Here is a 16,330-nt window from a genome sequence, read left to right on the forward strand (position 1 = left end):
CAGGCTAGAGTCATGGCCAAGGGGCTAAGGAGAAGTAGATGGGTCCTGGAAATACTCAGTAGGGGCCTAGCATGGTGGCTCGCGCCTATAATCCTAGCACTTTGAGAGGCTGAGGCGGGCAGATTGCCTGAGCTCAGGAGTTCAAGACCAGCCTGGGCAACATGGTAAAACCCCATCCCTACTAAAAATACAAAAAATTAGCTGGGCCTGGTGGTGAGCACATGTAATCCCAGCTACTCGGGAGGCTGAGGCAGGAGATTCGCTTGAACCTGGGAGGCAGAGGTTGCAGTGAACTGAGATCACGCTACTGCACTATAGCCTGGGCAACAGAGTGAGACTCTGTCTCAAAAAAAATAAAAATTAAAATTAAAAATAAAAAGAAATACGAAGTAGGTAGAATTATCAGAAACCCAAAGGATTGAAAGCCCATGTGGAATGCCTCACAGGCTGCGTGCCACCTTTGATAGTGAGCTCCGTGAAGGCGGGCATTTGTCCGTTCTGAGTCTCCCATGCCTGGTATACTACCTGCTGGAAGCATGTCTCGCACTTCTGTTGCTTTCCGCTCCTTCGATGTGACGTAGCCACCTGCACTAAGTGTTTGAGAGCAGGGATTAAAGGGGAGAGAGAGCCTTCTATTTTGGTCTTGTCATTAAACCAGCTGCCTCAAATTATTTTTAGAAGAAGGACAGGTAAAAATAAACATATAGGAATAGTCACATGTCTGTGCAGGAATAATCACACATCTTTGAGAAGGGGAAAGCAGATGTAAGATTTATTTTCAAATAGTAAGGGCCAGCATTTTACAGCTGCAATATCCTTTATTCCTCAGAACAATCTCTCTGGTGTTCAGATTACTGGCTCCATTTTACAAAACAGAAAACTGAGGCTATGAGAAGCTAAGTAACTTATCCAAGGTCATCCAGCTAGAGACCTAGGATTCCCACCCAGCCCTTCTGACTCCAAAGCCTGGTTTCCCTCCACTAGAGTACAATGCTCCGCCCAGATTTCTGGCATAGACACCATGGGAAGTAGGGGTCAAGAAGAATCGTGGATTTAGGGAAGGCCTTACCCTGGAAGTCTCTGCTCTGGTATTTATTTCTAGCACTTTGTGTGCTTTGAGGTTCTGTGATAAAGGGGAGCTCTAGGATGCTCTCTCTGGCCATTCCCATCCTATCCTTGGCCTATCCTAGCCCTGAAGGAAAGCGCCCATAGAAGGAACTGCCAAGTCCTCCTGTTTCTGCGTGAATGGGAAGCACACCGGCCACCCATGGCTTCCTCGGGGCAGAGAACTGAGGGCTCCGGACCAAGAGGCAGCCCCTTTTCCGGGCGTGAACTGCCTGTCCTGCCAGTAGAAATTCCAAACTTGGGACTGACAGTGGCTCTCTCAAGTTCACTGAGAGTGCCAGACCTTTCTGAGAAGCAGGTTGGGGTGTCATACTTAGACGGTATACCCTGTGGCTGCAGGCAGCCCCACTGCCCCCATGCCCACCCTGCAGCCTAAATGGCTCAATCATACTTAAAAATGCTTCAAATGCATTTATTGAGTTCGAAATTTCTATTCACTAGACTCTATGATAGATGGGAAGCCCTTGAGTTTTTTAAAACTGAACTCCTTTATCATGGGTTGGGTTCATCACTGACTTGATCAGACTGGTTAATATAGTAGAACCCCATTTTCCCTCTGAGACAAATGGAACAATTTTAACATCCATCTAATCTTTATCATCCTTATAAGCATGCAAAGTAATATCTGCACAGTACTTGGCCCATAATAGGCAGTGAATGGTGGTGGTTATTATTATTAATAACTACTAACACATTGGCCACATAGTAGGTGCTCAATGAAAATGTAAGGATTGGAAATTAGGCTCAAAGTGTTCACTTTAATTCCCCATTTGAATTCCACCTAGAGCAGGGAAGATATGGGAGAAGAAAGGGGAAATCCAGCATATTTGGTATTTGGAAACATGACATCCAAAAATGTCTGTTTTCTTTTCTTTTTCTTTTTCTTTATTTTTGTTTATTTATTTTTTTTGAGGAAGGGTCTCGCTCTGTGGCCCAGGCTGGAGTGCATGGCACAATCTCAGCTCACTGCAACCTCCACTGCCCTACAGGCACACGTTACCATGCCCGGCTAATTTTTGTATTTTTAGTAGAGTTGGGGTTTTGTAATGTTGGCCAGCCTAGTGTTGAACTCCTGACCTCAAGTGATCCTTCCTCAGCCTCCCAAAGTGTTGGGATTACAGGTGTGAGCCATTGTGCCTGGCCCCAAAAATGTCTGTTTTCTTTCTTTCTTTCTTTCTTTCTTTCTTTCTTTCTTTCTTTCTTTCTTTCTTTCTTTCTTTCTTTCTTTTTTTGAGACTGAGTCTCACTCTGTCATCCAGGCTGGAATGCAGTGCAGTGGTGCGATCTCAGCCTACTGCAACCTCTGCCTCCTGGGTTCAAGTGATTCTCCTGCCTCAGCCCCCCGAGTAGCTGGGATTACAGGCATGCACCACTACACCCGGCTAATTTTGTATTTTTAGTAGAAACGTGGTTTCTCCATGTTGGTCAGGCTGGTCTCGAACTCCTGACCTCAGGTGATCCGTCTGCCTCAGCTTCCCAAAGTACCGGGATTATAGGTGTGAGCCACCGCACCCAGCCTAAAAATGTCTGTTTTCAAGTCACAATTATTTTCTTTCATGCAGCTGCCAGGGGCTAGAATTACTTAGGAACTGTGGCCAGCTTTTTGGGAGATGAGTTGGTGGAGGAAAGACCTACTTAGATGGAAAAGATAACACACCAGACGAATGGTCCCTCCAGTGCTTATGTCATCTGGCAGAGCCCCCTAAGTTAGGAGGAATTTCCCTTGTACCTGACAATAACATTTTTTCAAAATAAAATATGTTGAGGCTGAGAAGTTTATCTTGGCTGAGCATTGTACCATTAACTCAAGATTAAATGCATCCTGTCCAAATTCTTTTGCTACTTATAATGGGTCTCAGGCTCGTGGTCTCCAGATGTTGATTCTATGGGTGTCCCAAGAAAAGAAGCTAATTGCTCTCTGCAGTAGAAGCATGGAAGTGGGGCTGTGGTGGCTGTCCTGGTGCACTCCCTACGCCCCCCTGCAGAGCCAAGGCAGGACTCTCTCAGCCACCGCAGCTTTGCCTGCTGAAGTGCAGAAGGTTGGCGGAGGTTCAGCTGGGTCCCTCCCTGCACACTATGTTTAGCTGAAAGCAGCTGCCATGTGGCCCCTCCAGTGGGGTAGCCCAGTCTCACAATTGACTGATGTAGGGGAGCAAAAGCCCAGCCCTTCGGTGCTTCAGTTTGGGACAACTTCAAAGTGCCACCCCAGCTCCAGAGCTCTGAGCCCTATGAGACTGGCAGAGGCTGTTGTTGTGAGGGCTTCAGAATTGAACTTTTGATCACACTTACTTTCTTTTTTCTTTCTTTCTTTTTTTTTTTTCGAGACAGAGCCTCGCTCTGTCACCCAGGCTGGAGTGCAGTGGCCCCATCTCGGCTCACTGTGACCTCCGCCTCCCGGGTTCAAGCGATTCTCCTGCCTTAGCCGCCCAAGTAGCTGGGATTACAGGTGCACGCCACCATGTCTGACTAGTTTTTGTATTTTTAGTAGAAATGGGGTTTCTCCATGTTGGCCAGGCTGGTCTCGAACTCCTGACCTTAAGTGATCCACTCGCCTCAGCCTCCCAAAGTGCTGGGATTACAGGCATGAGCCACTGAGCCTGGCATATCTTTACTTTCTTCACTCCTCTGCAGGGAATAATTCAGAGGATGTTCCCTATAAACTTACCGCACATGCATCTCCAGCTCAGAGATGTTGGTACCAGGAAGGGTTTGAGGAAGCAGACTGTGTATGGGATTTTGAAGTTTGATCACTCATCAGCCAGTTGACCATGAGGACCCCATCCCTTGCGGCAGTGGAGCCCTGATTCCCCCAGGCATGCTGTGCAATTGGTAAAACTTCCATGATACACTTGGGTGGAACAGCTATGGAAAGGAACGGACAGGAGGTGCAAGACCTCAGGAGTTTGAAAGGCTGGTGAGGAGGGGCGAACAATGGAGTGAGATGGCTGTTGCTGAGTGATGGTTCTCCATCAATGCATTTGAGAAAGGCAGTGGAAGGCTGAGAGTGATTAATCATGAAGGTAAAGTGTGACAGCCATAGGACCTCGTTGGTAGCATATAAAGAGACCGTCATCTCTCACAACTCGAGGGCGGAAAAGGCTGAGTATCAGGCCCAAGACTGAATTCATAAGAGTTGCGGCGCCCCAGAGATGGTCAAATTCTCAACCCTATGGAGTCGGTGATGCCAAGGTCAGGGTCCTTGTGCCAGTGCTGTGAGACTGCAGCACAGTTCAGTGCCTCCCTCCCTCCCTCTGCCCAGCCTCGCTGCCTTCACTCCTCACAAGAGCACCCCCACAAGAATCTTCCTGTACCCTAATCTCAATTTCAGAATCAGCTCCTCACAGAACGCCATGTTGGACAGCGCAGACAGCCGTACCAGCGAGGAGCCATCAGTTCCCCACCAGCAGGGCTCAGCGTGGGTTTGGATGACTTTTTTAGTTTCACCTCAGTCTTTGCAGTTGCTATTCTCTGCACCTGAAACACTGTTTCACAGCTCTTCACCCAGGGTTCATCTCAAATACTGCTTCCTCGAAAACATTCCTTGACCGCTTACCCTGAAGTATTCCATGTCATGCCTGCTCAGTTTCTGTATTTCACATAACCCTGTTTTATTTGCTTCACAGCCCTGACAAGCATTTGAAACTATTTGCTCATTTATTTGTTTATTTTACTTTCCATCCCTTCCACTAGAGGTAAGTTTCATGAAGCCCCAGGCCAGTGTTTAGTGTTGTGCTTGGGAGCTATATAAATATTTTTGAAGGCAAAATAAAGAAAAAAATGCAAATTAAAGAAGGAAAAGGAAGGATGGAAAAAGGAAGGAGTACTGGGTTCAAATTCTGACTTTGGGTCAGGCATGGCGGCACACACCTGTAATCCCAGCTACTCAGGAGGCTGAAACAGGAGTATCATTTGAACCCCGGAGGTAGAGGTTGCAGTGAGCCGAGATCGTGCCACTGTATGCCAGCCTGGGTGACAGACCAGGCTGCATCTCAAAAAAAAAAAAAAAAATAATAATAATAATAATAATTCTGACTTGGGTGAAGCTAGAAAGATTTTTTGACTTCTCTCACCTTTTGATGCCTTCTATGGGGATCAAAAGGGGATACAAATTCTTTTTGAAATTCAGTGAGAGAATTTGCGCAGAGCCCACGTTTTGCTTCTTCCCCTGGACACATCTAGAATGTTCTCTTTAGAATAGCACTCAAATCTTTCTTATCTTTCTTCTTACTCACTTTGCCCTTCTTTCACCTCTCGATTCTCATCTAAAGGGGAGATGTTCAGAAAACTGAAGTTACTAAACAGGAGATGTTTTTGAGAGATTATGTCGTAAGCACGAAAGGCAGCCTGTGAGCCAGAGCAGGAATCTTACCCTGGGCTTCGCTGTTTTGTGTGTTTATATTTGTTATTGTTATTGTGTGTGTAGGAGGGGCTGCAGGGGCCTAACCTTACAGTAGTCAGCGGGCACCGGTTCTCTGGAAGCCCAGCTGCTGTCCTGGAATGACTCCTTGGCGGTTTCCCAGGGGAAGGCTGCTTCCAACGCTGTGTGCCAGGAACCTGGCCAGCAGCTCCCGCCTCTGGGATTTTCCATCTTGGTTGCTACCTTCTTTTCAAAGTCTTCTCCTCCACTTTCTTGAGAATTAGCAATGGGATGGGTTTTGTTCACCTGCATTTATTCACTCATTTATTTTATTCTTTATGAAAGTAATAAATGGTCTTGGAAAGACTCAGGACCAGTACAAATTAAACCGGGGAAAATAAAGAGTTGAAATCACTGTTTTAATTTGTAGTCACGTTCTCCCAGGACTTTTTCCATACAGTTCTTAAATTTAATTTTATCATGTCTAAGGGATATTTACAAATAGTTTAAAAATCAGAAAGTGTTGGCTTTTGACAACAACCAGCAATCTAAGGCCCCAGACTTCCCTCCCGATACCCACTCCCTAGAGGCAATGGTGATTATTCCCTTCAGCTGTGTCTCTGCTATTTACCTCCCTCAGTCTAAATACTATGCTTACATTACCATTTATTTCTTCATCTACTACTTTTAGATTTTTGCCTTTTGACTTCTAGGTATGGTGGATGAGATTTTACACCTCTTCCTCTTGCCCTAACAGCTCAGCCTTACACCAGTTCCCACTCCATCTCCCCAGATACATTCTATCAATTTTGCTAAACCATCATTACTCACATTTTTATGTCTATATTAATATATTTGGAATAGAGCCATTTTTTGTCCTACTATTACATTTCTTGTCTTATACAACTTTTTTTGCGTTCTTTGCAATTAATAATTGCCTTACGTTGTTTACTTAGCTTTCTATGTATCTATCTCTAATTCACCCCCCACCTCTTCAGTAGAACTGTATTTCCTCAGTATTTTTATTTATTTTTTTATTTTGCAACAGACTCTCACTCATTCAGGCTGGAGTACAGTGGCACAATCTTGGGTCACTGCAACCTCTGCCTCCCAGGTTTGAGCGATTCTCCTGTCTCAGCCTCCCGAGTAGCTGGGATTACAGGCATGTGTCACCACACCCGGCTAATTTTTGCATTTTTAATAGAGATAGGGTTTCACCATGCTGGCCAGGCTGGTCTCGAATTCCTGACCTCAAGTGATCCGCCTGCCTCAGCCTCCCAAAGTACTGGGATTACAGGTGAGGCACACAGCCCAGCCTCCTCAGTATTGTAATGAGTACCTGCAAACACAGAAGCCAGCTATGTCTTCCATTTGTTCCTTGGAAATGTCCTCCCAGGAGCACTCCATCGTCCTTCTCCAAACTGGAGTGACTGCTCTCTCACACCCAGCTGGGCTCTAGGCCTTCTCCCCACCAACTGCGGAAGCATTTTCATCTCCTATCTCTTGTGCTGGATCCCACTTCTATACATCATGGTTTTGTAAGGGATTTTTTTTTACTCTTTTTATCTTTAACAGCTTATTGAGATATAATTAACAGACAGCAAACCTCACATGTTAAAATGTACAATCTGATGAATTTTGACACATGCATACATTTGAGTAACCATCACCATCATCAGGATAATGAGCATGTCCGTCACCCCCAAAGCTTCCTTGTCTCTTTTTTTTTTTTTTTTTGAGACCGAGTCTCAGTCTGTTGCCCAGGCTATAGTACAGTGGTGTCATCTCGGCTCACTGCAACCTCCGCCTCCTGGGTTCAAGCAATTCTCCTGCCTCAGCCTTCCCAGTAGCTGGGATTACAGGCACCCGCCACCACATCCAGCTAACTGTTGTATTTTTAGGGGTTTCACCATGTTGGCCAGGCTGGTCTTGGACTCCTGACCTAGGTTGATCCATCCAACTAAGCCTCTCAAAGTGCTGGGATTATAGTCGTGAGCCACAGTGCCCGGCCTAGAGTTTTATATAATGGATTCATACAGTATGTACTTGTTTTTATCTGGCTTCATTTACTCAGTATGTGTATATATACATATATAGAGAATATATATAGAGAGAGATGAGGCCTTGCTATATTGCCTAGGCTGGCCTCGAGCTCTGGGCTCAAGGGATCCTCCCACCTCAGCCTCCTGCGTAGCTGAGAGTACAGGCCTGTGCCACTATGCCCAGCTCTCAGCATAATTATATTGGGATTTATCTGAATTGCCATTTCTTTTCTTTCTTCTCTTTTTTTTTTTTTTTTGAGACAGAGTTTCACTCTTGTTGCCCAGGCTGGAGTGCAATGGCGTGGTCTCAGCTCACCACAACCTCCACCTCCTAGGTTCAAGCAATTCTCCTGCCTTAGCCTCCCAAGTAGCTGGAATTACAGGCATGTGCCACCATGCCCGGCTAATTTTGTATTTTTAATAGAGACGGGGTTTCTCCATGTTGATCAGGTTGGTCTCAAACTCCCGACCTCAGGTGATCCACCTGCCTCGGCCTCCCAGAGGGCTGGGATTACAGGCACGAGCCACTGCACCCCGCCTGCATTGCCATTTCTATCAACAGTTCATCGCGTTTTATTGTAGAGTAGTAGTCTGTTGCTTAGATGTCTCAAAATTTGCTTATTCATTCCTATTGAGGACATTTTGGGTTGCTTCTATTATTTGGCTATTACAAATAAAGCTGCTATGAACAGCCATGTAAAATTCATTGTATGGCTATATGCCTTCATTTCTCTTGGATAAATGTCTAGGAGTGGAATGGCTAGGTCATATAGAGGTGTATTTTTAAATTTTATTTATTTATTTATTTTTTGAGACAGAGTCTCATTCTGTTGCCCAGGCTAGGAGTGCAGTGGCACAATCTCGGCTCACTGCAACCTCCGCCTCATGGGTTCAAGCAATTCTCCTGCCTCAGCCCCCCGAGTAACTAGGATTACAGGCATGCGCCACTACGCCCAGCTAATTTTTGTATTTTTAGTAGAGACAGGGTTTCACCATGCTGGCCAGGCTGGTCTTGAACCCCTGACTTCAGGTGATCTGCCCGCCTCAGCCTGCCAAACTGCTGGGATTACAGGCATGAACCACCACTCCTGGCTATATTGTTGTTTTTTAAGAAACTACCAAATTATCTTCTATATTAGTCCGTTTTCACACTGCTGATAAAGACATACCTGAGACTGGGAAATTTCCAAAAGAAAGAGGTTTATTGGACTTACAGTTCCACATGGCTGGGGAGGCCTCACAATCGTGGTAGAAGGTGAGGAGGAGCAAGTCACATCTTACGTGGATGGCAGCAGGCAGAGAGAGAGCTTGTGCAGAAACTTCTGTTTTTAAAAATCATCAGATCTAGTGAGACCCATTCACTATCACGAGAACAGCAAGGGAAAGTCCTGCCCCCATGATTCAATCATCTCTTACCAGGTCCCTCCCACAGCATGTGGGAATTATGGGAAATACAAGATAAGATTTGGGTGGGGACACAGCCCAGCCATTTCATCTTCCAAAATGTTTGTACCATATTAGCTTTTCACCAGCAGTGAGTGAGAGTTCCAGTTGTTCCACATGCTTACTAATACTTGGTATGATCAGTCTTTTAAATTTCAGGCATTCTATTCAGTGGTATCTATTGAGGTTTCAGTTTCCATTTTGTAATGACAAACAATGCTGAGCTTATTTTCATGTGCATATTTGCCATCCATATATCTTCTTTATTGTTCATATCTTTTGCTGATTTTATTGTGAAGTCGTTGGTTTTCTTATTATCCAGTTTTGAGAATTCTGTGTATATTGCGAATACAAATGCTTTATCACATATATGCTTTGCAAATATTCTCCCCTAGCCTGTGGCTTGTATTTTGTAACACTGATTTTGAAGAGCAGAACAGAAATTTTTTCTTTTTTTTTTTTTTTTTCTGAGACAAGATCTTGTCCTGTCACCCAGGCTGGAATACAGTGGTGCAATCATAGCTCACTGCAGCCTCAAACTTCTGGGCTCAAGTGATCCTCCCACCTCAGCCTCCTGAGTAGCTGGGAACGCAGGCACATACCACCATACCTGGCTAATTAAAAAAATTTTTCTTAGTCTCACTATATTACTGAAGCTGGTCTGGAACTCCTGGCCTTGAATGATCATCTCGGCCTCCCCAAACTCTGGGATTACAGGCATGAACCATCACACCTGGCTTGAAGAGAAGAAGTTGTTAATATTAAAGAAGTCCATTTATCTGTTTTTGTTTTTTTTCCCCTGTATTGTGTTTTTGGTATTGTATCTAAGAGATTGTTGCTTAACTCAGGACCACAAAGATTTTTTTCTATGTTTTTCTTCTAAGTTTTTTGTACTTCTAGGTTTTACATTTAAGTCTTCAATCCATTTTGAGTTAAATTTTGTGTATAGTGTGATGTGTGGATCAATGTTCATTTTTTTGCATATGAATAACCATTATTTTAACACCATTTATTGAAAAGAGTATCTTTTTGCCCATGAATTAACTTTGCATGTCTCTTGAAAATCAGCTATCTATATATATGTGGGTCTACCTGTTTTGTCATATTTAACTGTTTGTATAGTTTGAGATTATTATCACACTGTCTTAATTTTTATAGCTTTACAAGTCTCAAAGTCAGATAGGACCAGTTTCCAGCTTTGTTATTTTTCAAAATTACTTTGGCATTTAAAATTTTTTAATTTTCATATTAATTTTAGAATTAATATGTTAATTTTCTTTTTTGTTTGTTTGTCTTCTTTGTTTGAGAGAGTCTCACTCTGTCACCCAGGCTGGAGTGTAGTGGTACAATCTCAGCTCACTGCAACCTCTGTCTCCCAGGTTTAAGCGATTCTCCTGCCTCAGCCACCTGAGTACTGGGATTGCAGGCATGCGCCACTATGCCTGGCTAATTTTTGTGTGTTTGGTAGAAACAGGGTTTCACCATGTTGCCCAGGCTGGTCTAAAACTCCTGGCCTCAGGTGATCCACTGCCTCGAACTACCAAAGTGCTGGGATTACAGGAGTGAGCCACTGTGCCTGGCCAATATGTTAAATTTCTACCAAAGAAGCTTGCTAGAATTTTATTGAAAGTGTGTTGAGTTTGGAACAATTTAGTGAGAACTGACCTTTTAAGGATCTTGGGTCATTCAATGCATGAATATATATTTCTCTCCACGTATTTAAGTCTTCTTTAATTTCTTTCAGCAATGTTTTGTAGTTCCCAGTATATAGGTCTTACACGTCTCCTGTCAGATTTATCCTTTAGTACTTAATATTTTTGGTGCTATTATGGTAAATGATATTAATTTTACTTCAATTTCTGCCTCTTTATTGTGAGAATCTAGAAATACCACTGATTTTTATATATTTAGTCTTGTGTCCTGAAACTCTGCTAAACTCACTTTATTAACATATATCTTTATTTCTTTTGAGTAAATGTCTAGGAGTGGAATGTCTGAGTCATACAGAGGTGTAATTTTACCCTCTATATGGTAGTTCTAGTAGCTTTTATGTGGATTCAAAAGAATTTTCTATGTAGATGATCACGTTATCTGTAAATGAACACAGTTTTATTCTTCCTTTCCAATCTAGATACCTTTTAATACTTCTTGGCTTTATGCAATGGCTTCAACATTCAGTACAAATGTTACATAGAAATGGTGAGAGGGGACATCATTGCCTTGAACCTGATCGTAAGAAGGAAGCATTCAGTCTTTCTATGATGTTAGTTGTAGAGTTTTTGTAGATACCCTTTATCTGATTGAGGAAGTTTACCAATGTTCCTGGTTTGCTGTGAATTTTTGTCAGAAATAAGGGTTGGGCTTTGTCAAATGCTTTTCTTCTCATCTACTAGAGATAATCATACGCTTTCTTGCTTCATTTTGGTTTAGAGTTTAGTCTGTTGACGTGGTGGATTACATTACTTGATTTTCAGATATAAGAACAAACTTGTATTTCTGGAATAAACTGCATTGGCTGTTGATGTATTATCCTTTTTATACATTGTTCGATTCAATTTGCTAAAATTTTGTTAACAATTGTTGCATATGTTCATGAAGGAAATTGATCAAGTTTTCTGGTAATGCCTTTGTCTGGTTTTGATATTATTGAATGCTGGTCTCATATAATCTGTTAGTAATTATTTTTTCTGATTCAGTTTTCTAGAAGATTTTGTGCATATGTTTCCTTAAAAGTTTGCTGGAACTCACCAGTGAAACCATTTGGACCTGGAATTTTCTTTGTAGGAAAGTTTTTAACAACAAACTCAATTTATTTAAAAGGCATAATGTCATTATGTTATCCATTTCTTCTTGAGTAAGCTTTGGTAGTTTGTCTTCCTAGAAATCTATCTATTTCATTTAATTTTTCAAATTTATTGGCATAGAATTGCTCATAATATATTTTTATTATCCTTTTAATACCTAGAGGATCTGTAGTGATGTCACCTCACTCATTGCTGATATTGACTATTTGTGTTTTGTATATTGAAGTCAAAATAAAAATGTAGAGCTGAATCTTTAAACTTAATGTTTTATTTGGGAAGAGAAAATTGTAATTCAGGGCATACACGCAAACCAGGTGGCCTGTGGTATGCCTGAAGAACAAAGACAAGGTTAGAGGTTTTATTAAAAAGAAGAAGAAATGTCACGTATTGCTCTTTGAGAAAGTTCATTGCCACTAGTAAGGGTTTGTAAAGCTGGGAAGCCCGAATAGGTGAGCAACAGTGATGGGCAAAATTAGTTCTAGAGTTGCAGCAAATTATCTCAGAAGCTATAGATAGAACTGGTTTTAGGGTACAACAAGCAGTTTCAGCAGCCATACTTATGAGAATTACATTCACGGAGTAACGTTTGAGTGATTTTCCTCCGGTGGCTTCTTGACTCTGTTTTAGTTGGGAATGACAAGAATAACCCAATTCTTATGATCAACTTTAACATTTATTTTTTCCTCATCAGTCTGGCTAGAAGTTTATCAATTTTATTGATCTCAAAAAGCCAGCCCTTGGTTTCACTGATTTTCACTATTATTTATGTGATTTTCTATTTTATTAATTTTTTTTTTTTGAGACAGTCTCACTCTGTTGCCCAGGCTGGAGTATAGTGGGGTGATCTCGGCTCACGGCAACCTCCATCTCCTGGGATCAAGCAATTTCTGACTAATTTTTGTATTTTTACTACAGACGGGGTTTCACCATGTTGGCCAGGCTGGTCTTGAACTCCTGACTTCAAGTCACATCGGTCCTGAGTTTAGCCACATCGGCCCGCTAAAGTGCTAGGATTACAGGCGTATTTTATTGATGTTTTTCTTTGATCTCTCTTTCTTCTACTTTCTTTTCTTCAGTTGTTCTTGTCTTTCTAGTTTCTTAGGGTGAAAGATGAGGTCCTGGATTTGAGACCTTCTTTTTTATTTAATCATTTAGTATTATAAATTCCTAAATACTGCTTTGTTTTCATTTTCTTTTAGTGGAAAATATTTTAAATTTACTTTGAGACTTCCTCTTTCAATCACAGATTATTCAGAGGTGTGTTATTTCGTTTCCAAATATTTTGGATTTTCTAGCTTTTTACTATTAATTTATAATTTCATTGTGGTCAGAGAATACACTTTGCAAAGACTTGAATTTTTAAAAGTATACTGAAGGCCAGGGATGGTGGCTTACTCCTATAATCCCAGCACTTTGGAAGGCTGAGGCAGGCGAATCACCTGAGGTCAGGAGTTCGAGACCAGCCTGGCCAACATGGTGAAACCCCGTCTCTACTGAAAATACAAAAATTAGCCAGGTGTGATGGCAGGTGCCTGTAATCTCAGGTATTCGGGAGCCTAAGGCAGGAAAATCTCTTGAATCTGGGAGGCAGAGGTTGCAGTGAGCCGAGATGGTACCACTGCACTCTAGCCTGGGTGACAGAGCGAGACTCAATCACAAAAAAAAAAAAAAAAAAATTATACTGAGACTTATTTGTTTTTTGGTAGATTATGGTCTATCTTGGTAAATGTTCATGTGCACTTGAAAAGCGCGTATATTCTGCTGTTGCTGGGTGGAGTGTTCTAGGAATCTCCATTAAGTCAATTTGGTTGATAGTGTTTTCAACTCATCTGTATTCATACTAATTATATGTTTTCTTGTTTTATAATTATTGAGAGAGGGTCAGCAAGTTCTCAGACCATAATTGTGGACTTGGCTATTTCTCCTTGTAGTTCTATTAGTTTTTGCTTAATTTATTGTTTAATTTAATTTAATTATTTCTCTTCCCATCAGAGAGGTAATGTGCCAATGTCTGAACAAGCTTTGAGGGAGGCACATCTCACACATGCACCTGAAAACTCAGTCATCATGCTTATGAACTACAAAAGGGTCACTTCGTTTATTTTTTTAATTTAAAACATTTTTTGAGATGGGGGTCTCACTCTGTCACCCAGGCTGGAGTGCAGTGGCATGATCTCAGTTCACTGCAACCTCTGCCTCCCAGGTTCAAGCAATCCTCCTGCCTCAGCCTCCTGAGTAGCTGGGACTACAGGTGTGAGCCACCACACCTGGGTAGTTTTTTTGTATATTTTATAGAGATGGGATGGGATTTCATTATGTTGGCCAGGCTGGTCTTGAACTCTTAGCCTCAAGTGATCCGCCAGCCTTGGCCTCCCCAAGTCCTGGGATTACAGGCATGAGCCACTGTGCTCAGCCACTTTATTTATTTTTAAGCTTGGTTATTAAGGCACATAAGTATTTAGGATATTGTAACCTCTTGTGTATTGACCTGCTGTATACCCAGTAATATTCTTTGCCTGAAATCTACATGGTTTTGTATTAATATTAATATAACCATTTCATTTACTTTTGATTACAGTTAGCCTAGCATATCTACTTCCCTTTTTTTGCTTTTATCTTATTTATATCTATATATTAAAATAGGTTTCTTGTAGGCAGTCTGTCATTGGGTCTTGGTTTTTTTTCACTTTTGTTATTATGGTAAAATTTACATAACACAAAATTTACCATTTTAACCCTTTCTAAGTGTACAATTCAGTGATAGTAAGTATATTCACAATGTTGTACAACTATCACTGCTTTCCATTTCCAGAACTTTTTCATCATCCCAAATGACTCTCTGTACCTATTAAACAATATCTTTCCACTCCCAGCCCCTGGTAACCTCTAGTGTACTTTCTGCTTCTATGAATTTGACTATTCTAGGTACCTCATATAAGTGGAATCAGAATATTTGTCCTTTTATGTTTGGCTTCTTTCTTTTTTCTTTTTTTTTTGAGACAGAGTCTTGCTCTATCGCCCAGGCTGGAGGATAGTGGCATAATCTTGGCTCACTGCAATCTCTGCCTCTCAGGTTCAAGCAATTCTCTGCCTCAGCCTCCTGAGTAGCTGGGATTACAGGCGCCTGCCACCACGCCCTGCTAAATTTTTGTATTCTTAGTAGAGATGGGGTTTCACCATCTTGGCTGGTCTTGAACTCCTGACCTTGTGATCCACCAGCCTCGGCCTCCCAAAGTGCTAGGATTACAGGCGTGAGCCACCATGCCTGGCCTGGCTTCTTTCACTTAACATAATGTCTTCAAGGTTTATCTATGTTGTAGCATATGTCAACATTTTATTTTTTTAAAGCTGAGTAATATTCTGTTGCATGTATATACTACATTTTGTTAATCCATTCTTCTATCAATGAATGTTTGGGTTATTTTCACCTCTTTATTTTGAGACAGAGTCTCACTCTGTCACTCGGGCTGGAGTGCAGTGGCACGATCTCGGCTCACTGCAACCTCCACCTCCTGAATTCAAGCGATTCTCCTGCCTCAGCCTCCCAAGTAGCTGGGATTACAGGCACACACCACCACAGCCTGGCTGATTTTTGTATTTTTTATAGAGATAGGGTTTCACCATGTTGGCCAGGCTGGTCTCAAACTCCTGACCTCAAGTGATCAGCCTGCCTCAGCCTCCCAAAGTCCTGGGATTATAGACCATTTTCACCTTTTGTTTTTTGTGCACAATGCTGCTATAAACACTGCTGTACAAATACTTGAGTTCCTGCTTTCAATTCTTTGGAAACTGAAATATGCCTGGAAGCGGATTGCTGGATCATGTGGTCTCACAATGTTTAACTTTTTGAGGAAACTTCCACAGTGGTTGCACCATTTTATGCTCCCACCCCTGATGCACCAGGATTCCAATTTCTCAGCATCCTTGTGAACACTTGTTATTTTCTATTTTTTAATTTTGTTTTGTTTTTAATTTTAACATAATAGTCATCCTAATGGGTATAAAATGGTGGGACTTACTTTTTAACCTAGTCTGACAATATCTGCTTTTTAATTAAGGTGTATGTTAGTTATCTATTAGTGTGTAACAAATTACCGCAATACATAATAGCTTAAGAAACAAACATTTTTTCATCTTTCAGGTTTTGAGGGTCCAAAATCTGAAGCAAATTATCTGGGCAGATCTCTCTCATAAGGTTACGATCAAGACGGGGCTGCAGACTCTGAGGATTTGACTGGGGCTGAAGAACCCACTTCTGAGCTCATCCAGGAGGCTGTTTGCAGGAAGCTATAGTTTCTTACCATGTGGGCCTCTTCACAGGACTGCTCTCAGCATGGCTTTCCCCATAGCTGATACCGATACTGGGAGAAAGAGGAAGAGAGAGAGAGAAAGAGACGAAAAAGGGAGAGAGAAAGAGAGAGAAAGAAAGAATGCAATGCTGCTCTGCCCTTAGAGAGAGAGAGAGAGAAAGAGAGAAAGCAGAAAGAGAGAGAGAGAGAGATAATGCAGTGCTGCTCTGCCCTTTATGGCCTAGTCACCAATTACACATCATCCCACCT

At 42.0% G+C, this 16,330-nt stretch overlaps 1 non-coding gene across 1 annotated transcript; it reads right to left on the reverse strand.

Moving 5' to 3' along the window:
- Positions 1-13,757: 13,757 nt before the first annotated feature.
- LOC129468732 (small nucleolar RNA U13) lies at positions 13,758-13,861 on the reverse strand. The gene has a single exon (XR_008652809.1). It is a non-coding gene; the product is annotated as a small nucleolar RNA U13 (small nucleolar RNA).
- Positions 13,862-16,330: the final 2,469 nt, after the last annotated feature.

This window comes from Symphalangus syndactylus, chromosome 18 (assembly GCF_028878055.3).
Source record: "Symphalangus syndactylus isolate Jambi chromosome 18, NHGRI_mSymSyn1-v2.1_pri, whole genome shotgun sequence".
NCBI classification, from domain to species: Eukaryota; Metazoa; Chordata; class Mammalia; order Primates; family Hylobatidae; genus Symphalangus; species Symphalangus syndactylus.